Source organism: Acomys minous (assembly GCF_964271855.1).
Source record: "Acomys minous genome assembly, chromosome: 17".
In the NCBI taxonomy this organism is placed as follows: domain Eukaryota; kingdom Metazoa; phylum Chordata; class Mammalia; order Rodentia; family Muridae; genus Acomys; species Acomys minous.
Genome location: NC_140500.1, coordinates 32,377,609 through 32,397,097, shown reverse-complemented (window position 1 = coordinate 32,397,097; position 19,489 = coordinate 32,377,609). Strand labels below are relative to the sequence as shown.

The following is a 19,489-nucleotide window of genomic DNA, read 5'->3' as shown; positions in this document are numbered from 1 at the left end:
GAGGAGCTGAGGGCAAAGAAGCTGTTTAGAGAAAGGAAGAGAGCATTCTGAAGGGTCAGGAAGAGCCAAAGAACGTGTCATACCCTGACACAACCAAGAGAGGTGAGTGCGGAGCTCGGAGTCGCAGGCGGACATCCCAAGAGCCCATCCTGAGTGTTCACTCATGGAGAAAGTATCATGGCCTCCCCCGTGGGGCCCTCCTCCCCAAAGACACATGGACAGTCCCTGTTTTTACTGTTGTTAATAGCATGAGGGGTCCATTACAAAACACCCCTGCTGTGTCCTTTCCCCAAACCTCTATGCAGCGAGGCAGATGCTCTTGTGGGGTCATTTTCACAGGTGTAGGGCCTGAAGCTCAGGGTGGGGGAGGGGCATACCCTGGTCACACACAGCAGAGGCTCAAACGTTGCCTTGGACTACCCTCCCTTTCAGCCTCTCCTCTGCTGGAGAGGAATGAGGGTTTTGCAGCTCCAAGGAACACCGTGACCACCTCTAGACAACATGCTGTCATTCTGAGCCCCAGCTCCATTCTGCCCCTCAGCAGGGGACAGCTCACAAATCTGAAGATGCCAACCAGGTGAGCTGTGACTGAAAGCTCCACTCAAGTGCAGGACAGGCCTTCCTGCCTGTGTGTCTCCTCACAATCCTCCCATCTCCTGACCAGTACTATACTTCCTTCCAGAGGGCAGCTGTTGGGGTGTCCATGGTTCTCTGTGGCCTTATGTTTTGTTTTTTTCCCACAGCATGTATTTTCATCTGAGTGTGCTGTATTTACTTGGCTTCCAATAGTCAATTCCATGTTACTTTAGTTACTCTCAGTGTTACCCAGTAATATAGTCAACACGTACTTGTCATTGGCAAGTTTTCTACGAGTATACATCTTACCACATACTCATTGGATTGTTGAATTAAAGATGAAGGTAATTAAGTTATATAAAGAAATGGTTTTAAAGCTCTTATCTAAATTATTTCACTTTAGTGATTTAGAGAAAGAAATAACTATATACAATAATTTTGTAACTTATTCTAAATATAAAAGTTGGTGCTTGAAAAATTTTTTAAAAGAATATATGCTTGTATGCTTCAAAAAAGCCAAGCCCCTATGTCAAAATTCAACATGACACATAGAAAGCCAATGGCTAAAGTATACTGACCACAACCTAAGGATAGAAGGGCTCGGTGCCCCAGTCCTATACTCACTTCTTGTGCTGCCCCACCAAGGCATTGTGGACCATGTGACCTCAGCACCAGAGATGTATAGCCTCGGCTCTGGGAGGTGAATGTCTGAGATGATGCAATGGGCAGAGGTGTCTCCTTCCAGGTATGTGAGGGAAAGTGTATTCTAGACCTTTCTCCTGGATCCCTGCATTGTGAGCATTTCCTGACCTCTGCAGTGTCACCTTCGTCCCTGAATTCCAGTTCTCCCTGTGTACCTGTCTGTCTCTCTGACTCAATTTTCCCCTCTCAGAATTTGTAGTAGAGTACACTGTAATGAGGTCATTATCCTTTGGCTGCCTCCGTAAAGATGCTATGTCCAAATAAGGGCATATTCACGGCTATTAGTCATAGAACTTGAAGAAAATCTCTAGGTGGATTACGATGCAACAACACACAACAGACACCTCCCTCAGTTCTCCAGACCTATTTCCCTCGCTCACCTTCACCTCTCCACATCTCTGCCCCACTCCTCTGCTTCCAGTCAAGCCCTGGGGTAGTACTGCACAGTGTTTGTCTCATGACTTCAAGACCTACTGGTTTCTGGCTCTGACAAAATCCTTCCTTGACACTAGGTGGAAAAAGCACAGATACAAGGTCAGAGGTTTAAAAAGACAAAATCCTCGGACTTTTCCTTCTCATGGTTGAGATAGCTGGGAGTGGAAGTTAGGCTTGCAAAATAGAATCACTCCCCTGGGGTTGGGTGTGGTGGTGCACGCGCCTTCAATCCCAGCACTCAGGAGGCAGAGGCAGGCGGATCACTGTGAGTTGGAGACCAGCCTGGCCTACAAAGCGAGTCCAGGGCAGCCAAGGCTACACAAGGAAACCCTGTCTCAAAAAACCAAAAGAAGAAGGAGGAAGAGGAGGAGGAGGAAGAGGAGGAGAAGAAGGAGGAGGAGGAGGAGAAGGAGAAGAAGGAGAAGAAGAAGGAGAGGAAGAAGCACTCCCCCTAGAACTGGTAACACTACAGAAGAACCCCAGGAAAGGCTCCTTGCAGAGTATGGGTCTAAAGCAGACCAGACCTAAGATGGCATGGTGACTCCGCAAGGAGGAGGCCAGAGGGAGGAGTAACTAGAGGCAGAATCTCCTGAGAGATACCTTGGAAGTTATCAAGGCCACCTGTAGGAGTGGCAGAGCATGGCTCACAGCCACAACCTCTGGAGTCCTGAGCTAGGAAGACCAGTCGTTGTCAGCTGGGTGTGAGGGTTGGACACACGGAGCCCACCACCGCTAAGCCAGGGGTGCTTTCCACACCCCTGTGGAGCTGGGTTGCTTCAGCCAACCAAACAGGAAGCACGGCACACTCAGGTCACTCAGCGTCTGTGCACTGCGGTCTCACACAGAGGGTACATTTCTGTGACAAAGTGAAAGTCCTCATGCTTGTTCTATGCACAGCCCTGGCAGTCCCCAGGTGCCACAGGCTCCCTGTTCTCCCCATTTTTTGATGGTCTTGGGCATTGCCAATGAAAAGGCTTCTCTTTGAGAAGGTGTCTGCTCCAGTGTGAAGGACACCTACCAAGATATGTGAGAGTGGGCTGAGACAAAAACAAAACACTTCCTCTACTGTGGCAGCTCACCAGCTAGTGGGAAAGCTAATGGGAAAGTTAGGACTGACTGAAACAAGAGCCAAGGCAAAGGGCAGGTGGGGAAAAGCAATCCCTGGGCATGCCAGTGGACAAAAGGCTCCCTGCAGGAGTTCACAACGAAATGGCCACCTGTGGACAGACCCAGCTTCGCTGAGTTCCTCCAACTCACAGTAGCTTTGCACATGCTCCCTGCCTCCTTCCACCTGACCCATCTCAACATGCTTCCAGCTGGAACCTGCTTTTTGCCTTCCCAGAATAGATACCAATCTCATGCTCCGGACAAACGGATAAATAAAGTGTCATCTACCCAGTAGAGCAAAACACGACTCAGCCCTGGGAGGAGAGGAAGTCCTGGCCTATATATGCCACAGCAAGGAGGAACACTGAGGGCATTATGCTAGCTGAAGGAAGCCAGTCACAAAAGGACAAACGCCGTGTGACCACACCTGTGTGAGGTCCACAAATGAGTCAAACCCAAAGAAATAGGAAGAGATTGTAGCAGGGTTGCTAAAGGCTGGCAGAGGTGGGAAAGGGGAACGGGAGGTTTGTGGGAATGCAAACCACTGCTCAGTAGACAAGATGCAGAGTTCCTGGGGCTGGATGGTGGCGATGCTGACCCAGCAGCACCGAGCGAGCTGAGCGCCCTACACAGACACTTACAAGAAGGTAGGATAATAAGCTTTATGTTGTGCGCGGTGAACCACTGTTAAACTCACTTTTAAACGAGGCTAGTGCTTATCAAATGATTAAATAAGGAAGTAAGAATTTCAAGGAAAGAGGCAGAAAGGAGATAAAGAGGGGAGAGAAGAAAGGGGGAGCAAAGTGAAGTAGGAGAGAGCGCAGGGGGGTGCAGGCAGAGGTACACCCCTGCCACTTCATCTTGCAGTAAGCCTCATACTAAAGTCTTCATACTGTGTGTCTTAGCTACTTTTTCTGTTGCTGTTATAAAACGCTTTGACAAATGCAACTTAGGGGAGGAAGGCTTTATATTGGCTCACGGATCACAGCCACAGTCCATCACGGTGGAGATGACACAGCAGCAGGAGCTTGGAGCAGGTGGTCACTTTGCGTCCCCAGTTGAGACTCCAGAGAGAGGGAGGTGTGTGCGTATGCTCAGCTCACACTTTCCTCTTTTTACAGTCCAGGATCCCAGCCCAGGGAATGGTGCCACCGACAGTTGGTAGGTCCTCCCAGCTAGATCACCCCACTAGGAATGCCTAGAGGACCATGACAGTTGACTGTAGATCTCATCCCGCTGACAACTGATAATCAGCCATCACGCTGAGCATGCCTTTAGTAAGCAGGTAAAGGCCCAGAAGCAAGAGCCACAAAAATTAAAAATTAAAAAAACAGAAACCAAGAAAGAACCCCCACCTGGCCTGAATTTGCCTGTTGGGTGCCAAGGAGGCCATCTTCCTCTTCTTCTCCAGTAGAACTCCACTATGTCCTAGGCAAGACAAGAAGAGCCCGGGACATTTGTGACGCTCCCCTGTGCATCACATTTGACCCACCCACCTGCCTTAGGAAGAGCAACCATGACCCATGTGGAAAGGGCAGTGAAATGCAGGGGTTGGCTTGTCCCTGAGACTCCTCTGTGAGCCCAAGACATGAGGAAGGAGTCCTCTGGGTAGAGTGGGTGGTGTGAGGGGGTGAGGGCCTGTGGGGGAATTACATAACTGGCTGGCACAAGCCAAGGGAAACTTCTGAACCTGCCCTTCAACCTCACAGAAACCCCATAATTCCCTGGGATCCTTAGGAACCCCCAACTGCTCCCTCCCCTATCAGCTGAACCTTCGGGAGGCTGGCAAATGGCTGGCCCCTTATCCAGGTGTTCTTCCAACATTTAGGCACAAGCTTAAAACCCAAACCAAAATCAATTTTGCTAATTAAAGAGAGGAAAAATAATTCGCTCTCCTCTCTGGCCTCCACAGCAGGCTGGTTTATCTCTCTAATGAGGGCACCCCACAGTTCACCTTCTGTTTTGGTTTATTATGGCTTCCCATGCATTGTCCTGTCCTCCTGAGCAGGTGACAGGAATGGCAGGAAAAGAGGTCATAGTTTTCTCTGCTTTTCTATCCTCAATTCATAGCCCAGGGCCAGAGGCCACAGAAAGTCCCTAATAAACACTGACAGAATGAATTTGCATTTCACGCTGAACTAACTCCTGAAAGGGACATGGAGCAGCAGCACTAAGGGTGGGGGGGGGGGGACACAGCCCGATGGCCTGAGAGGAGCCCGTGAAATGTAAGTGCCATAGAGGGGTGGGGCAGCCAAGGCCCGACAATGAGATGTGGCCTCATGCCCACGTTTCTGGCTCTGCAAGCACCACGCCTGCTACAGGAGGTGCTCAGAAAATATTTGTGGAATTGGGGCTATGCCAGGCCAACATTCTTCGGCTGTTAGTACTGGTCAGTGTACACCAGCACTTTGCTAGCGAGTCCCAAACTAGGTGTGACCCTTAGGATGCCCTATGCATTTGGAAAGAGACAAAGATAAGTTAAACAGATGCCAGTTGGTCCCATTGTAGGATGGGCCACATTTTCAGTGATTAAGGAGTTTGGACATATACCAGGCCTCCTGCTGCCTCCACAGTAGCTGAAGATTCATGGCCCTCCAGGGGTTATTTCCCTTCACCGGGTGTTTGCTGTATAATGTTATTATGGAATGACATGGGACAATAAGACATGACTGTAGCTTACATCTGGAATACTTCCAAGAACTGATGTGTTCAAGGCTTGGCCCCTCCTTTGGTATTCCTGGGAGGTGGTTGTACACTTATGAGGTGGGGTGTCCTAGCAGGAAGCCTTAAGTCATTGGAGGTATGGTCCCAAATGTGGATTGTGGGGCCCTGGTGACTTTTTCTTTCTGACTGTTTCCTGGTGCAGTCATGCCGTCTGCCCTGTGCTTCCACAGGCCCGAGGAAAAAGAGCCAAATGCTTGTTGACTGAACCCTCTGAACTGTAAGCCAAAAGAAACCTTCCCTCCTTCCAAGTTGCTTTATCCTGAGGATCTGTAATGATGACAGAAAATGCAGGCACCCAGGACACAGAGCCTCCGATAAGTGTTAGTGACAGTCACAGTCATTGCAAATGCATGTGGCTGTTAACATAAGCAGTAGTTCTCTAAGAGAAGGGTGTATTAGAGTACGTGTTCTTCCTCAAATTCATGTAGACATGGATTTCCACCCACGGGTGTCCTCTCGGGACACATCAGTATGAGCCTGTGGCTCTTGGCCTATGTCTGAGAGGTCCTCGTGTTCCTAGCCCTGCATTAGGAAAGCTGTCTAACACTATGCTGTCTGAAGTAGTTACTTTCTCAGCGCTACGACAAAATTCCTAACAATAGCAAGATCTGGATAGTTTACTTGGGCTCAGAGTTTGAGGCTATATTCCATCACGTCAAGGAAGGATAGCTGGTCACGTGGTATCTACAGTCAAGAAGCAGAGAGAGGTGAATGCTGGTGCTCAACTCGCTTTCTGCTTTTTATTCAGTCTGAAACACCGGCCCACAGACCAGTGCTGCCCTTATTCAGGAGTGGATCTTCTCTCTTCACTTAAACCTTTCTGGAAATACCCTCAGAGATACACAGGGAAGCATGGTTCTAAACCCTGCCAAGTGGACAACCGAGATTAGCCCTCACACTTGCTTTTTCTAAAGTCTCTATTCTAATCTTTTCTTTACATGCTGGGGATCAAAACCAGGGGCCACCACATGCTGGGCAAGTGCAATACCTCTTAGCTACAGTCCAGTCCATATTCTGAGATTCTTAACCTAAAGTCAGAGAGACTGATCCTAGGGAGACCTGCCACTAAAAATCCAGGGAAACTGAGAGCACGCACTTCCCTCTCTACTCGAAGGCAGCTGGCTGTCTAGCGGATGGACCCTGCTGAGTGCCAGGCACACCAAAGGCAAACCTGTCCTTCCCTTTATGGAGTCTCCATGAGGTAGTGGGTAGTGACACCAACCAAATTGTCATATAAAATATAATATTTAAACTAACCACTATTTCATGAGCTATAGTATGATGTTCTGATTACACAGTCAGTGTATAATGATCACGTCAGGGGTCATGTCCAACTTCCTAAATATTTTTAACATTTTTTTTGTTTTTGTTTTTAGAACATTTTTGATAATACATACAAACTGCATAAATTTATGAAAGAGACTGTGGTGCTGTAATGCACAAAGACAGTGTGGAATGGTCAGATCAGGTGATTAACATGTCCATTTCTTTACTGCCGTGCATTTGGAGCCTTTCAGCTACTGTGCTCCAGTGATTCATAAAATATATCTAGGTTACGTCTGTATTAAAATTTAACGCTACAGTTGAAGTGAGTTTGGGGAAAGGTTCAAAGAGCCATAAGAACACACAAACGGCAGGCATTAAGTAGGTCAGAGGGAACTTCAAGTTCAGGGCCCTCCCACAGGCTTACGGAGGAGGCAGCAGAGTAAACTAAAGAACAGTGAGGTGCGTGGCAGTTCTCGGAGGCCACGCTTAGGAGTCTGATATGTCATTCTAGGGAAGAGGCTTTCACTGTATTCTCAAGGGTTCCATGAGCCTAGTTTAGTTTCAAGGAGCCCATTGTAGGCTCACTGTAGGTGCCCAGGTCATTGGCTTCTTTCATGGACTGTCAGACCAAACCTTGGACACTGAGACCATCTGTAGTTTTTATTTGCCAAATATCCACATTCCTTTTCTTTCTCCCATCCCATACTTACACCTTGTTGTTGCTAAGGAACTAGCTCTACTTTTAACTCCAAGAAAGACCATGTGGCCGTAGCCTGGCCACTAAGAGAAATGCAATCCTACTCTGAGATGGGCCGGTGACAGAGTAGGATCAACGGACATCAGTGGCAGGACCGCTGGAGAAACTCCTCGCCTGAGCTCATCCACGTATCGAGGCTGGTAGACATCCAGCCTGGACTACACTTTGAGAGCTCCAAAGGTGAAGCCTTCCTGTAACAGAAGTCTGCACACCTGGAGGAAGCCCTCCCCTGACAACACCAGGTGAACCATCAGATCCGGATTGTCCACAATCAGAACTCGCCCTTGTCAATCACACGAGCCAAGAAGTGCCTCTTTCCAGCACTTCTGAATTATATTGCTGCAGCCAACGGTCCTTACTGGCATATCTCCATTTTAAAGGAATGGGTGCTAAAGCTCACAGTTACACAGGCGCACAGCACCTGGGTCTCCTGACTCTCAGGCCAGGTTCACCAATAGCCCATCGGCTACCAGCTGATGCCGCTCTACTCTGCTCCCTTCTCACCTACAGACTGTAGGGAGAAATGGAGACGTGTGTCTCTTCTTTTCTAACCTCAAAGACCCAGAATGAGGAAGAATTGGGGTATGATGTTTGTTCCCCCTCCCCACTCCACCCCACCCCCCATCCCCCAGCCCCCCCCCCCCCCCGGCATATCTGGAGATGACCCCAGGAACTACTTTCCTTCTGTGACTGGGACAGGAACAGCCTGGCAAAGCCTCAGGCTATAGCCCCTGAGCACTCTTCTCTCCCTCCCTCTCAGCAGCCACAGCCCCCCCAGCCCCCCCCCCACAGGTCACTTCCTTGTTCATACTCATACTCGCCTCTCTTCTCCATCTTTTTTCAAAACTGCAATTCTTTTTTTCTTTTTCCAAGACAGGATTTGTCTGTGTAGCCTTGGCTGCCCTGGACTCACTTTTGTAGACCAGGCTGGCCTCGAACTTACAAAGATTCACCTGCCTCTGCCTCCTGAGCGCTGGGATTAAAGGCATGAGCCACCACGCCCAGTCAAATACAGCCTTTCATTTATCTAAGCGACACATTGACTAACAGTCAGTTGTCCAGGATTTAACAGGTGCCCTTCAAACCTACTCTCCACAATCAATTTCATGGTTTCTCATTGGCCCCAAATTAATTCCCTCACTTTATGGGGCTGAGCGAGTCTCTGCCTGGTTTGAGCCTAAGTTCTTCCTCTATTTCACCTAACAGGAAGTCACCTCTTCAAGACACCACGCTCTCAACTACCTAGTCACACCTCTTGTAGGGGTGGGAGCCTAACTCCTACCAGTCTGCCTGACCTCCCCACTGCTCTCTGTGTGCTTTTTTGGCTATCACAGATAGGAAAGCCGAATTGCCCAACTACACAAGCAAATAGTCCAAAGGTGGCCAGTCTAGACAACACTCTGGAGTCAGACACACCTGAGTCTGAATCCTGGGAAAGTGGCCCTGGGGGAGGCTACTCCTAGCTAAGTCTCCAGGTTCGCATCTGGGAAGCGAGAATACTCAAAGGCATAAAGAGGCCGGATGTTGACTATTGAAGCTGTTGTTAAAGGTGTCACCCAAAATTGTCACCAATGGGCTCCTGGTGGCTGCAGCCACAGCATAAAACAACCAAAGTGAGTCTACAAACAAGAAGCTGGTAGACATTGAGTTCCTACACTCCCTACACCTTCACTTTTTCACCACTGTAATGAGCCTATCAACCCTGCCATGCCTGTCCCATAGGCCAGGGAAGATGGCCAGTGAGAGCACAGCGGCTGACAGCACTCCTGAGCTTGCAGTTCATAGCACACTCCCCAGTGCCATCTGTGTCCTGGGAAGACAAGCTGGGAAGACACAGGTGAAGTGAAGGGCCCAGGGACACACAACTAGCAAGTGATTAGAAAGTCTAGGCCAGAGACACAGGGCTAATAAGTCCTTCAGTTCTCTCTACAAGCCATGCTGCCCCAGGGAGAGGGCTGCCAGGCCAGCATTTCAGAACGGCTGTCCCATCTCTCGGCATAGTGAAGAGAAGTTTGATGTGTCAGAAGGACAAAGAGAACAGTGCTTCAAGATGTATGGACGAGCACTGGGAATATAGCTTAGTTGACAGAGTGCTTGCCTGGCATGTATGAAGCACAGAATTAGTTCCCTAACACCCCGTCAACTAAGTGTGGTGGCATATGCCTATAATCCCAGCACCTGTAAGGTAGAAGTAGGAGGATCAAGGTCATCCCCAGGTGCAGAGTAAATTTGAGGTCAGCCTGGGCTAAGTGAGAGCCTTTCTTCATAATCCCAGGAGAGGGCTAGCTTGAAGAAGACACATAGTCAGCCCATAGAGAAGAAGACAGACAGCACACAAATGGTAAATACTAGGGAACCTTTGACAGCAGAGCTCTGTCTTCAAAACACAGGCATCTGGGTTTCCACCCACAGAAAGACAAAGTTAATAAGGGCTAAGGGTGAGGTAAGCCAGTAGCCACAGGACGTGAGGCCAAGTGTGAAGTTATTCTGACTCTGTGTATTTCCATTGCCCAGACTTCTCTCTCACTATTTTCCCTCTGAGCAACAGAAGCTGCCAACTACACCAAGTACCATCATCACCATGAGGGACCTGGGTTGAGGGCGTCAAGACAGGCCCAGATGCGGTGGGGTCAATGAATTTTAGGTCTGATCCACTTCATATGGACAAGTGTTACCAAAGTGAGTAGAGTCAGAAGAGGAGGGGAAAAAGACATACCCTGCAATCACACCAGAAACCCAAAGCCAGCAAGCTTCCCGAAGTCCAGTCGGTTCTCAGAGCCTTGCTGGGTCCAGGCTACTCTGTGACTACCCTGACAGATGCCCGTGTCTGCAGATCCTGACCTGAGCAGGGCCTCAGAGGGGACCTGCCAGCATCCCCTTTACAGGGGGAAGAGGCTTTTCTCAGTGTCCCTATTAAACAGTCTGCTGGCTTCTGCACCAAAAAGTGTCAGCTGTATTAGGTGAGTGACATTACTCAAAGACAGCGGACATGAGGCCCCAAGAAGTTCCCAATACTGATCACTTCTTTGGCTTAAGGGAGGGAAAGACCAACTAAAAGGGGAAGTAACTATGTTCACTTTCTGTCCCTACTGGAACAAAGTTGCACAGACTTGCCACTTAATAGAACCCAAAGTTATTGTCTCACAGCGCCATTGGCCAGTAGATTAGATGGATGGATGTGGGTTTTCAGAAAGGGTCATACAAGGTTGAAACCAAAGTGTCAGCTGCCTACACTCTTATCAGAAAATTCTGGAACACTCAGCTTCTGGATGGATTTTGGCTACTGCAGAATCTAGTTCTTTGCAGTTAGAGCAAGGGTCTCCATTTCCTGGTGAGCCCCCAGCTTGAGGAGGACACCCTTATCTCCTCCGGCCTCTCTCCATTCTGTGCAGGACTCCTATATCAAGGATGGGATATGTAGAGCTTGCTAATCCCTCCTCTTCCTCCTCTTCCTCTTCCTCTTTTTTGGTTTGGTTTATTGAGGTGGTCCTACTCTAAAGCCCAAGTTGGCCTCCAATCAAAATCCTCCTGCCTCAGCCTCCCAAGTCCTGCCACAAAGCATGGACCACCAGGCCCAACTAGTGTCCTTCTCTGTTTCTATTCAGAGAGAGTTCTCCATTTTCCAGAGCTCATGTACCTATAGCAGCCCTAGGAAGTGATCCGAGATGATCTTCATAGTTAAAGATTTTTTGGGTACACTGAATCATGCCCCCAAAGCTAGAGAGACCTTCTGATCCCCAAGGGTTCTAAGTGGTCCACTAATCATAAGGTCTTAAAGAAGTATTCAAATTAAAATGAGGCCAGCAGGGCAGATCCCCGTCCAGTGAGACTGACCCCCTCAGGAAGCACAGAAGGTGATGGCATGAAGTCGCAGGGAGAAGATGGCCATGGGCTAAAAGGAGGCAGCTGCAAGCCAATAACTCTAAGGACTGTTGGCATGCACCCAAGGCCAGAAGAGGCAAGGAAAGACTGTCTCCTGAAGCTGCCAGCAAGAATGCCTGCAGGTGCCCGCTTCCAGACTTCCAGTCTCCAGCAGCAAGAAGCAAGGCCTTTCTGTTGGTTTTAAGCCAAGCAGTCTGGATGCCTTGCTGCAGTAGGTGCCTTCTACAGTAGCTCCCTGCTCTCGCTGGAGTCCACCCATCCCCCAAGCCCCTTGTGTTTAAGCTTTGACCCCCAGGGTGGCACTGCTGGGAAGTAGCTGGACCTTCAGGAGGTCCTCAAGCCATTCCGAACACATATGAATGGGATTGTGGGACTGCAGGACATTCCTAGTTCTCTCTTTTGATTCCTGAGTGTGAGGGTGACTGGCCTCCTCTGCCAAGAGCGCCTGTCACGATGTGCCTTCTTACCACAGACTGAAAAGCAATGAGGCCAACCCACCAGGTACTAAAATCTCAGAAACTGTGAGATGAAATAAGCCTTTTCTCTCTATAAATTAACTTTCCAGGGCATCTGTTATAGTAACAGAAACGTGACTAGCAAGCATCCATAGGAAGGACCACTGCATGTAAATATTGTACACAAATATGCACAAACCTCAGCCTGAGAGAGCACATTCTAAGATGTTAAGATCTGTGACAGGTAACAGGGGCTTTCCATTTCTATGCCTCCAGAAAATCTGAAGATTTATAGCAAGCCTGTATTGCTTTCTCAATCTTATACTATTCTTAACTCAAGCATATGCCTCCCCCAGGGAACTAGTTGAGCATGTCCTTCCACACCCACATGCTTATGCGATCATGCTAAAACACAAATTTGCTATCACAGATGCACACTGTAACATTTGCCTAAAGACCTCACCAGCGTCAGCCCTAACCGCCCCCCCCCAACACAGCCCCCGCAGCCCCTCCAGCTGTACCCAGAGCTGAAACTCAATCCTCTGAGGCCTGCCTCTTTTGTGCAGCCAGATGCAGTACTGATTCCAGCCCCTCTTGTTTCTCAGCTTGCAAGCTCCTGCCTCCTCTAGGAGCTGCGCTCTGAAAGGCTCTTTGTTGCCAGGCAGAATGCCTTCTGGGGCAGGCTGAAAAACACTCTGCAGACATTTCCATCTGCTCTCAGGAGGCTCCTCTCCATAGAGGCTGAAGGAAGAAAAGGAGCTTGGCCAATGCCCCTACCCCTTCACCACCCTGAGCCGTGCTGCCCGCATCCTCCACCTCCTCCCAGCTCCAGCCATCAATTCATTCATGTACAAAGGGATGGAATGAGGTGATGACAGAGGCCATGGTGAGGAGGAGACGCATGGTAATGCACCCCCCCCCTCAGTCAAGGCCTTTAGTACTAGTTTCCAGGGGCTGAAATGATTTTGTTTCATAGCAAAGCACGGGGTTCAAAGTGGGGGGGGCGGGGGGAGACTTTGTAGCAAGCCAAAGGTGATGTGTGTCTTCAAGCCCAGCACTTGGGACGCAGAGACAGGAAGCTAGGCAGCACAAGACCAGCCAGATCCTGTCTCAAGACAGCAAAAATAAATGAATGTGCAGGCTTTGCATCTGTCTTGTGACATCTGGGCAACAGTAGGTCCTAGCTGTGGGTTCTTCAGGCCCAGACTTTACATTCTGTGAGCCTCTGTTTCTTGCAATAGGGAAAAAAAAAAAAAGCAGAGCTCAGCTTTAACGTGAGGCTCGAGGCGACTGTGCTTAGCAGGTGCTTGCCGCGCTCAGGGATGCCACCACTGTCATCAGGTATGCAGCCACAGAGCCTGCCCTGACGGCAGTTATAGTCCCGAATGGGAGTCTGGCAGAGTCACTGTGCAAAAGGCATTATCTAGAAGCTAAGATCCAGAGGAAAGGTTAGAAGAGGTGATCCAACCAGCCTGGCTCCTCATGCTGACACCCCTCTTCCCAGGAGCCTTTTCCCCACCTCCAAAACCTAGCCCTAAGTAAGAAAGAGTCTGAATGAGCCCCAGCCCCACCCCCACATCAGCCAAGAACCAGAACTTGAAGTCCTGGTCTGCTGGCTAAGCATGTAGACTGCCATCATCCTTGCATTCCTTGTTCTTGTTTTCACTTCCCGGACCACAGTCTTCCCCTCTGATTTCCAGGAGCTCCTGGCCCTGACTCCCTTGTGCTGTGTTCTATCCACCTCCTGGACATATGTGGTTTCACAAGCACTACTGGCCCCTTCACCTGCCTTCGTGTCCAGGCCCTCTATCAGGCTGATCTCCCTTGAGTACCATACACCTTTTCCATCATCTCTCCTCTACTTGGTCTATGCAATTTCCAGCCCTTGTCATTAGGCACCTCAGGCCCCAGGAAAGTCAAGAGATGATGGAGGGTGGAGTGGTCCAAGAAGAGAGCACAGAGGAAGGAATTATCTGTGAAAGGAAGTTTTGATGCTTAAAACTGAAAAGAGCTTGGGTATGGGCTGGCAGGATGGCTCAGTGGGTAAGGGCACTGCCAGCCAAACTTGATGACTTGAGTTAGATCATGAGGATGGTGGTAGTTTAGCTCAGAGGACACTCCTTCCAAGAGCTCCCTTCTGTCTTCTGATTTCACACACCTTCTTGGGGGCGGGAATGAGCTTGGGTTTTTAAGCGTGATCCCTTCTAAAAGGCTCCCAGGAGGGCTGTATAGAGGGGAGGGCAGTGAGCAGACAGCACTGTGCTTGTTAACTGGTACCCCTATGCTCCACTGACTGCCAAAACAGACAGCTCAGCATCCCCCAACCATACCACCCTTTTCAAACTCTGGGCCAGTTACAAACAGTCACCAGCTCCCTCTTAACCCAGGCTGCACTCTACCATCCCACTACCTCAGAAAGTACCAAGCAGTCAATAGCATGGCCTCCAGACTTGGAGTCTCTATTCGTCTTGCCTTCAAGGCTAGCTTAAAAGACTACTCCAAGGGAGCCTTGCCTACCTCTCCCAGAGAGAATCTGCATTCTCTCCTCACCTGAGGTTTCAGCATCCTAAATAAATTCCCCTCTCTTACTATTACCACACTGTCTGATGATGTTTTCCCCCTGAGGAAAGTCATCAAACACACACACACACTCACAGGGGGGGCGGGGAGAGCAAAATCCATGGTTGCAAAAGTTCCTTATAGGAAATGATGCATATTTTCATAAACACTGTACCCTTAATCCTACTACAGTCTCCTCTCTATACGTATACCTAATACATGCAAATACGACATCAGTAGTCACTCTACTGCACTGCTTAGGGAATGCTGACAAGGAAATCAGTCTGTCCTTGTACAGTATAGACAATTTGGTTTGTTTGTTTGTTTGTTTGTTTGTTTGTTTTTCAAATATCTTTCAACGAAGGTCAGTTGAATCTGTAGGTGCAGCACCCTGTATCTAAGGGCGGGCAAACTACAAAAAGAATGCCTTCAGCAGACGGACGCTGTGCCCTTCATTCTGTAACGGCACTGGGGACACTCCATAATTGCTTGACGGCCATAGTCTTAACAGCAGCTTGTACTGGATGTACATCTCAGAGGAGCTCTCCAAAACCCCCACCATCTTCATGAGCTCAGCCTTGCCTCCCTGTTAGAGCCCATCAGCGTCTGCCCTGTGGGCTGTTCGCATTCCCTCAGAGGAGGAGGGCTGGGGAGGGCAACCACTCTTTCCAGCCATGTGCCAGCAGTTTGCCCTGTTTTCATGTCACCTTGGCATGTAGCAAACATGCTAGAGTATATAGGCTGGGGAAGACTGGGGAGGTGACATTCCTTTGACTATGGGGAAGCCATCAGGTATGCGGCTGTTCAGGGTCACCCACACTCCTGTCATAACCTTTCGTCCATGTCCCTCGCTCTCAGTGAGCCCGATAAACTGCTTGGTTTCTCAGGGCAGTCTGCAGTGGAATTGTACTTGGGTTTGTTGGTAGGTCATTAGGAAAAGAGGGTAGATGCTGTTATATCTCCCGAAGGGTAGGAATTTTGGCAACAGCACTAATACTTGAGATCTTAAACCACACTTAGGCCTCATATAAAGTCACCAACCAAGATCATGTACCCCATTTTACAGATGCAGAACTCAGCAAAAAGTGAAGCAAAAGAATGAAGCAAGCCAAGCTCAAGCCATGCGTACCCGTCTGGCTCCAGGAACAATCGCCCTGCATCCTTCGGTGGCCCGGGGTAGATGTTTTATTTGCAGTTGTTGAAATCTACTCAATTTGGGTCAGTCCAATCAATACCCTCCCTTTGAATAAACATTGGGGGCAGTGTGTTCTACAGAGGAGCAGCTGCCCCAGAGCAAGGCTAATTAGCTTTCTCTTATAGCCAAGGAAAGCTGAATCCTCCCTATATCTTATTTGTCTTTGGCAGACAGAGTTCTCATAGCAATCTTTCTGAAAGGCAATGTGCCTACAAGATTAAAAGTCTCAGGGAGGCAGGGAGGTGGGTAGATTAACTGAGGATAGGACTAGGGTGGGATTTAATCACCGTCGCTTTTCATAATTGGGGGTAGACGGGCGGTAATTAAGGGGGAACCACACCGACTCAGGCACAAACCCTGTGCTAAGTGCCTGGCATTCATCCTCTCTGTGTGTCACCTTCCTGGCATTCCTTGGAGCCAAGGCAGCCTCTACCACCCTCCTCATCACCAGCGCAGTGGCTCTTCCGGCCTGCCTCTCTTCCTGCTCCACAGCAGCTCCAACAGCCAGCCAGCACCTCTTTCCCACAACCATCTCTCTGTCCCTGCCTCAGCCGGCCCTCTTGGCCTTCATATTTTAGATAGCTGCCCCTCCCTCTTTGTCACCACTCTTTGTTGATGGAGTATGTTCCCAGTCGCTGTTTTTCTCTGCCAATCCCTTTGATCTATTAGGCCCTCTCTTCAGCGTCCTCTTGTCTCCTGGTCATGTGATCCCCCAGGTGAGTTTATGCAAGACACACAGGATGTGACTTACACAAAGATCAATGACATCCTCAAAGTACCTTCATATCTCAAAAGCCATCGAATACAGAAACAGAACGCAGGCCCACAGCCAAACCTTGCACTCACCCAGAAGCCAATGGAGGCAACAGATTTGGGCCTCTGGTCTGGGTTCCTCTCTGTGGCCATCCCACACCAAGAAGAAGTAGAGAAAGGAGAGATGTCCTCACATAGCAAGCGTAAGTATCTGAGTGTGGCAGCACACACCGGTGACCCAGGTATCTGGGAAGGTAGAAGGAGACTAGGAGTTCAAGGTCATCCTCAGGTACATGACTAGTAGGAGGCTAGCCTGGGATAAACAAGACCATCTCAAAACAAAACAAGCAAGAGACTGCTAACAGCAGCCTGCACACATGCAGTTTCCTGTCTGTATAGTATACCTCAATAACACTCACGAGAATGCACACAGCTTGGATTCACAGCAGAGTAGAGAAATAAAAACGTTAATTCACTTTTCTAGTCCTAATAATGTCCCAGGGAAGCCTGCACAAGGGAACTGCCTCCATTTGTGATGGTATACAATCATCTGTCTTCAAAAAGACTGGCTTAGGAGGAGGGGTGTAAAAGATCATCAGAGCTACCTTTTCCTTGTCCAGAGGAGGAGACAGAAGAGAAAGAAGGGGCCTGGCTCAGTGCGGCATCCCTGGCCCTCCGCCCCTATCTTCTCATCCACTACAGTGCTGACAGAAAGTGGAGTGACAAGGCAGCCCAGGGCTGGGGGAGCTCACAGGCTCTCCCCATGGCTCCCGGGTAGCCTAACAAGGCCAGTTACAGCACAGCACATTTTTCTCCCTTTGATGTATGATCACTTAATTCCCTCCTTGATTGCTTTTCAAAAGCAATGTAAATTAATGCGAGCCCACACTGGGAGCCCGCAAAGGGCAAGGCTCTCTGTGAGTCATTAGTGCATGATAATAAATGCAAATGGCAAGAGATGCAAAAAAAAAATGGCCTCAAAGCTAGGACTTCCTTATCCCACGCCACCCTCTCCTCACTGATGAAAGGGTCTCCAGGAAACTTGAAAACTGTGGTGATTCTTGACTAGGCAGCTAGAGGCTCATTGAGAAAGGGCAAGAGAAAGAAAAAAAAAAAAAAAACCAGATGCTGAGAGAATCAAGTGGCTGCTACAAGGTTGCAGTGGTTCATCTTCACTGTCAGCTTGACAGGATTCAGAATCACCATGGAAACACATTCTGGGTGTGTCTGTGAAGATGAGCCATCCATTGGGCTGGGATCCAAGACTGAATAAAAAGGAGCAAACAGGCTGAGCCCCTGCATCTTCTGCTTCCGGACTGTAGATGCGGTATGACCAGCTTGCCTTTCTTTCTTTCTTTTTCCTTTTTTTAAAAATATTTTTATTTATTTTATTATTTATACAGTTTTATGCCCACATGTGTGCCTGCACACTATCATAGATATCATTATAGATGGCTATGAGCCACCATGTGGTTTCTGGGAATTGAACTCAGGACCTTTGGAAGAACAGACAGTGCTCTTAGCCTCTGAGCCATCTCTCCAGCTCGACCAGTTTGCCTTTCAGTTCTGATACAGTGCCTTCCTTGCCCTGATGGTCTGCACCCTCACACTGGAGCCAAAATAAACCAACCCACCCTCCTGCCCTCCCTCCCCCGTCCCTCTCTTAAGTTGCTTTCCTCGGGAATTTTGTCACAGCAATAAAACTACTACTTGTCTAGATGTGTGCCACTTAAAGAACATATTGTCACAGTCAAGGACCCACCATAACTTTGTCCCATGTGCCCAGAACTTTTCTCTATAAGCCTTAGTTAGCACTGCCAACCTTGTCCACTTTCTCCTCTTGGCTGAGGCAAAATGGTTTGGACCTTGGTAAGACCTTGATAGTTTGGCCATGCCATTCCACCTGTTACCCCACAAGAGGTTTATATGTTTAAAATCTTGGCCTCTTAGTGTTGAAAAAACCTAAGAGCTTTAGAGCGTAGGGTCTGTAGGAGGTTCTCGGTAGCTAGGGACAATACCCTCAGAAGGGATTAATCCAGCTCAGAGAGGATGTGGAATCACCTCTCTGAAGAGTAAGGTATTTAAACATAACCCACTGCTTTATCCTGGTGTTCTGGGTGGTAATGGAATCCTGCCTCGAGAACCCACTCCTGTCGCTGTGGTGCCATTCACCGTGAGGATCTCACCAAAGCCAAATCGATCCTGCAGAACTGCAGCTTGATACCCCCTTTTTTGTGTAAGTACCCGGCCTTGTTATCTAGCCTTTTTGTTATGGTGACAGAAAACAAACTAATTCAGACCTCCCTGTTGTTCCAGTCTAGAGTGCCTCCCTCTCTCCGGCTGGCATGATCAAATCCTATACCTCTCTCACAGCTTTCTGAAGCCTCCTGAAAGTCTTCTCTATCTCTTAACCCTTCAGGGGAGTCTCCTGCTATTTTAGTATGTGTGACAAATTGCTAGAGCCCACCACTACTGTTTGCTTTTCTGTTTTATATATATATATATATATTTCACAGGTGAACTACATTTCCCAGCCTTCTTTGAAGCTGGATGTGGTCACGTGTCTGAGTTCTGGCTAATGATAGCTTAATGCAGTAGGGAGTGTCCCTTCTAGGCCCTAGCCCATTTAGCGTCCTTGGGTATTAATTCTTTCTCCTCTCCATCCACAGCTGAAAGGAGATTCTGCAGCCTTTGAAGTAAAGTGCAGACACAAGTTGGAAGAAGCCTGGGTCTCTCCATGGCTCTATGGAGCCAATCTTCCCCTAGCAATTCAAAATGAGTTTGCAATACATTTTTTGTTATTTATTTCTCAAGATTTTGATATTGATTGTTAGAGCAAGTGTTTTACACACTTTAATACATGACAGTACACAGATTTGGTTTCATTTGTCAATCCTGATTTATGGCCATGGCTGCCATGTTGGGAATTGTTAAGTAGCAGCTGAGCTAGCAACAAAGACTGTTTTGATTGATTAGTTATCTCTGCCAGGGGCAAAAGTTAAGCTAAAAAAAGAAAATGTTTAAATATTAAAAGATGAAGAAAGCCAGGTATGTTGAGGCTGGCCCAGATTACACAAG

The 19,489-nt window shown here is 48.6% G+C and overlaps 1 protein-coding gene across 6 annotated transcripts in view; it reads right to left on the bottom strand.

The window, feature by feature from the left end:
- Positions 1-19,489, bottom strand: part of SRGAP3 (SLIT-ROBO Rho GTPase activating protein 3) — a 229,215-nt gene that overhangs the window by 150,144 nt on the left and 59,582 nt on the right. The window contains exon 1 of one of the 6 annotated variants that reach the window (XM_084765995.1): positions 4,176-4,343. The exons of the other annotated variants lie outside the window; for them this stretch is intronic. The gene's annotated coding sequence lies outside the window, so the exon portion shown is untranslated. Of the gene's footprint in view, positions 1-4,175; positions 4,344-19,489 lie in introns of those variants that run through there. 6 annotated transcript variants of the gene reach the window in all.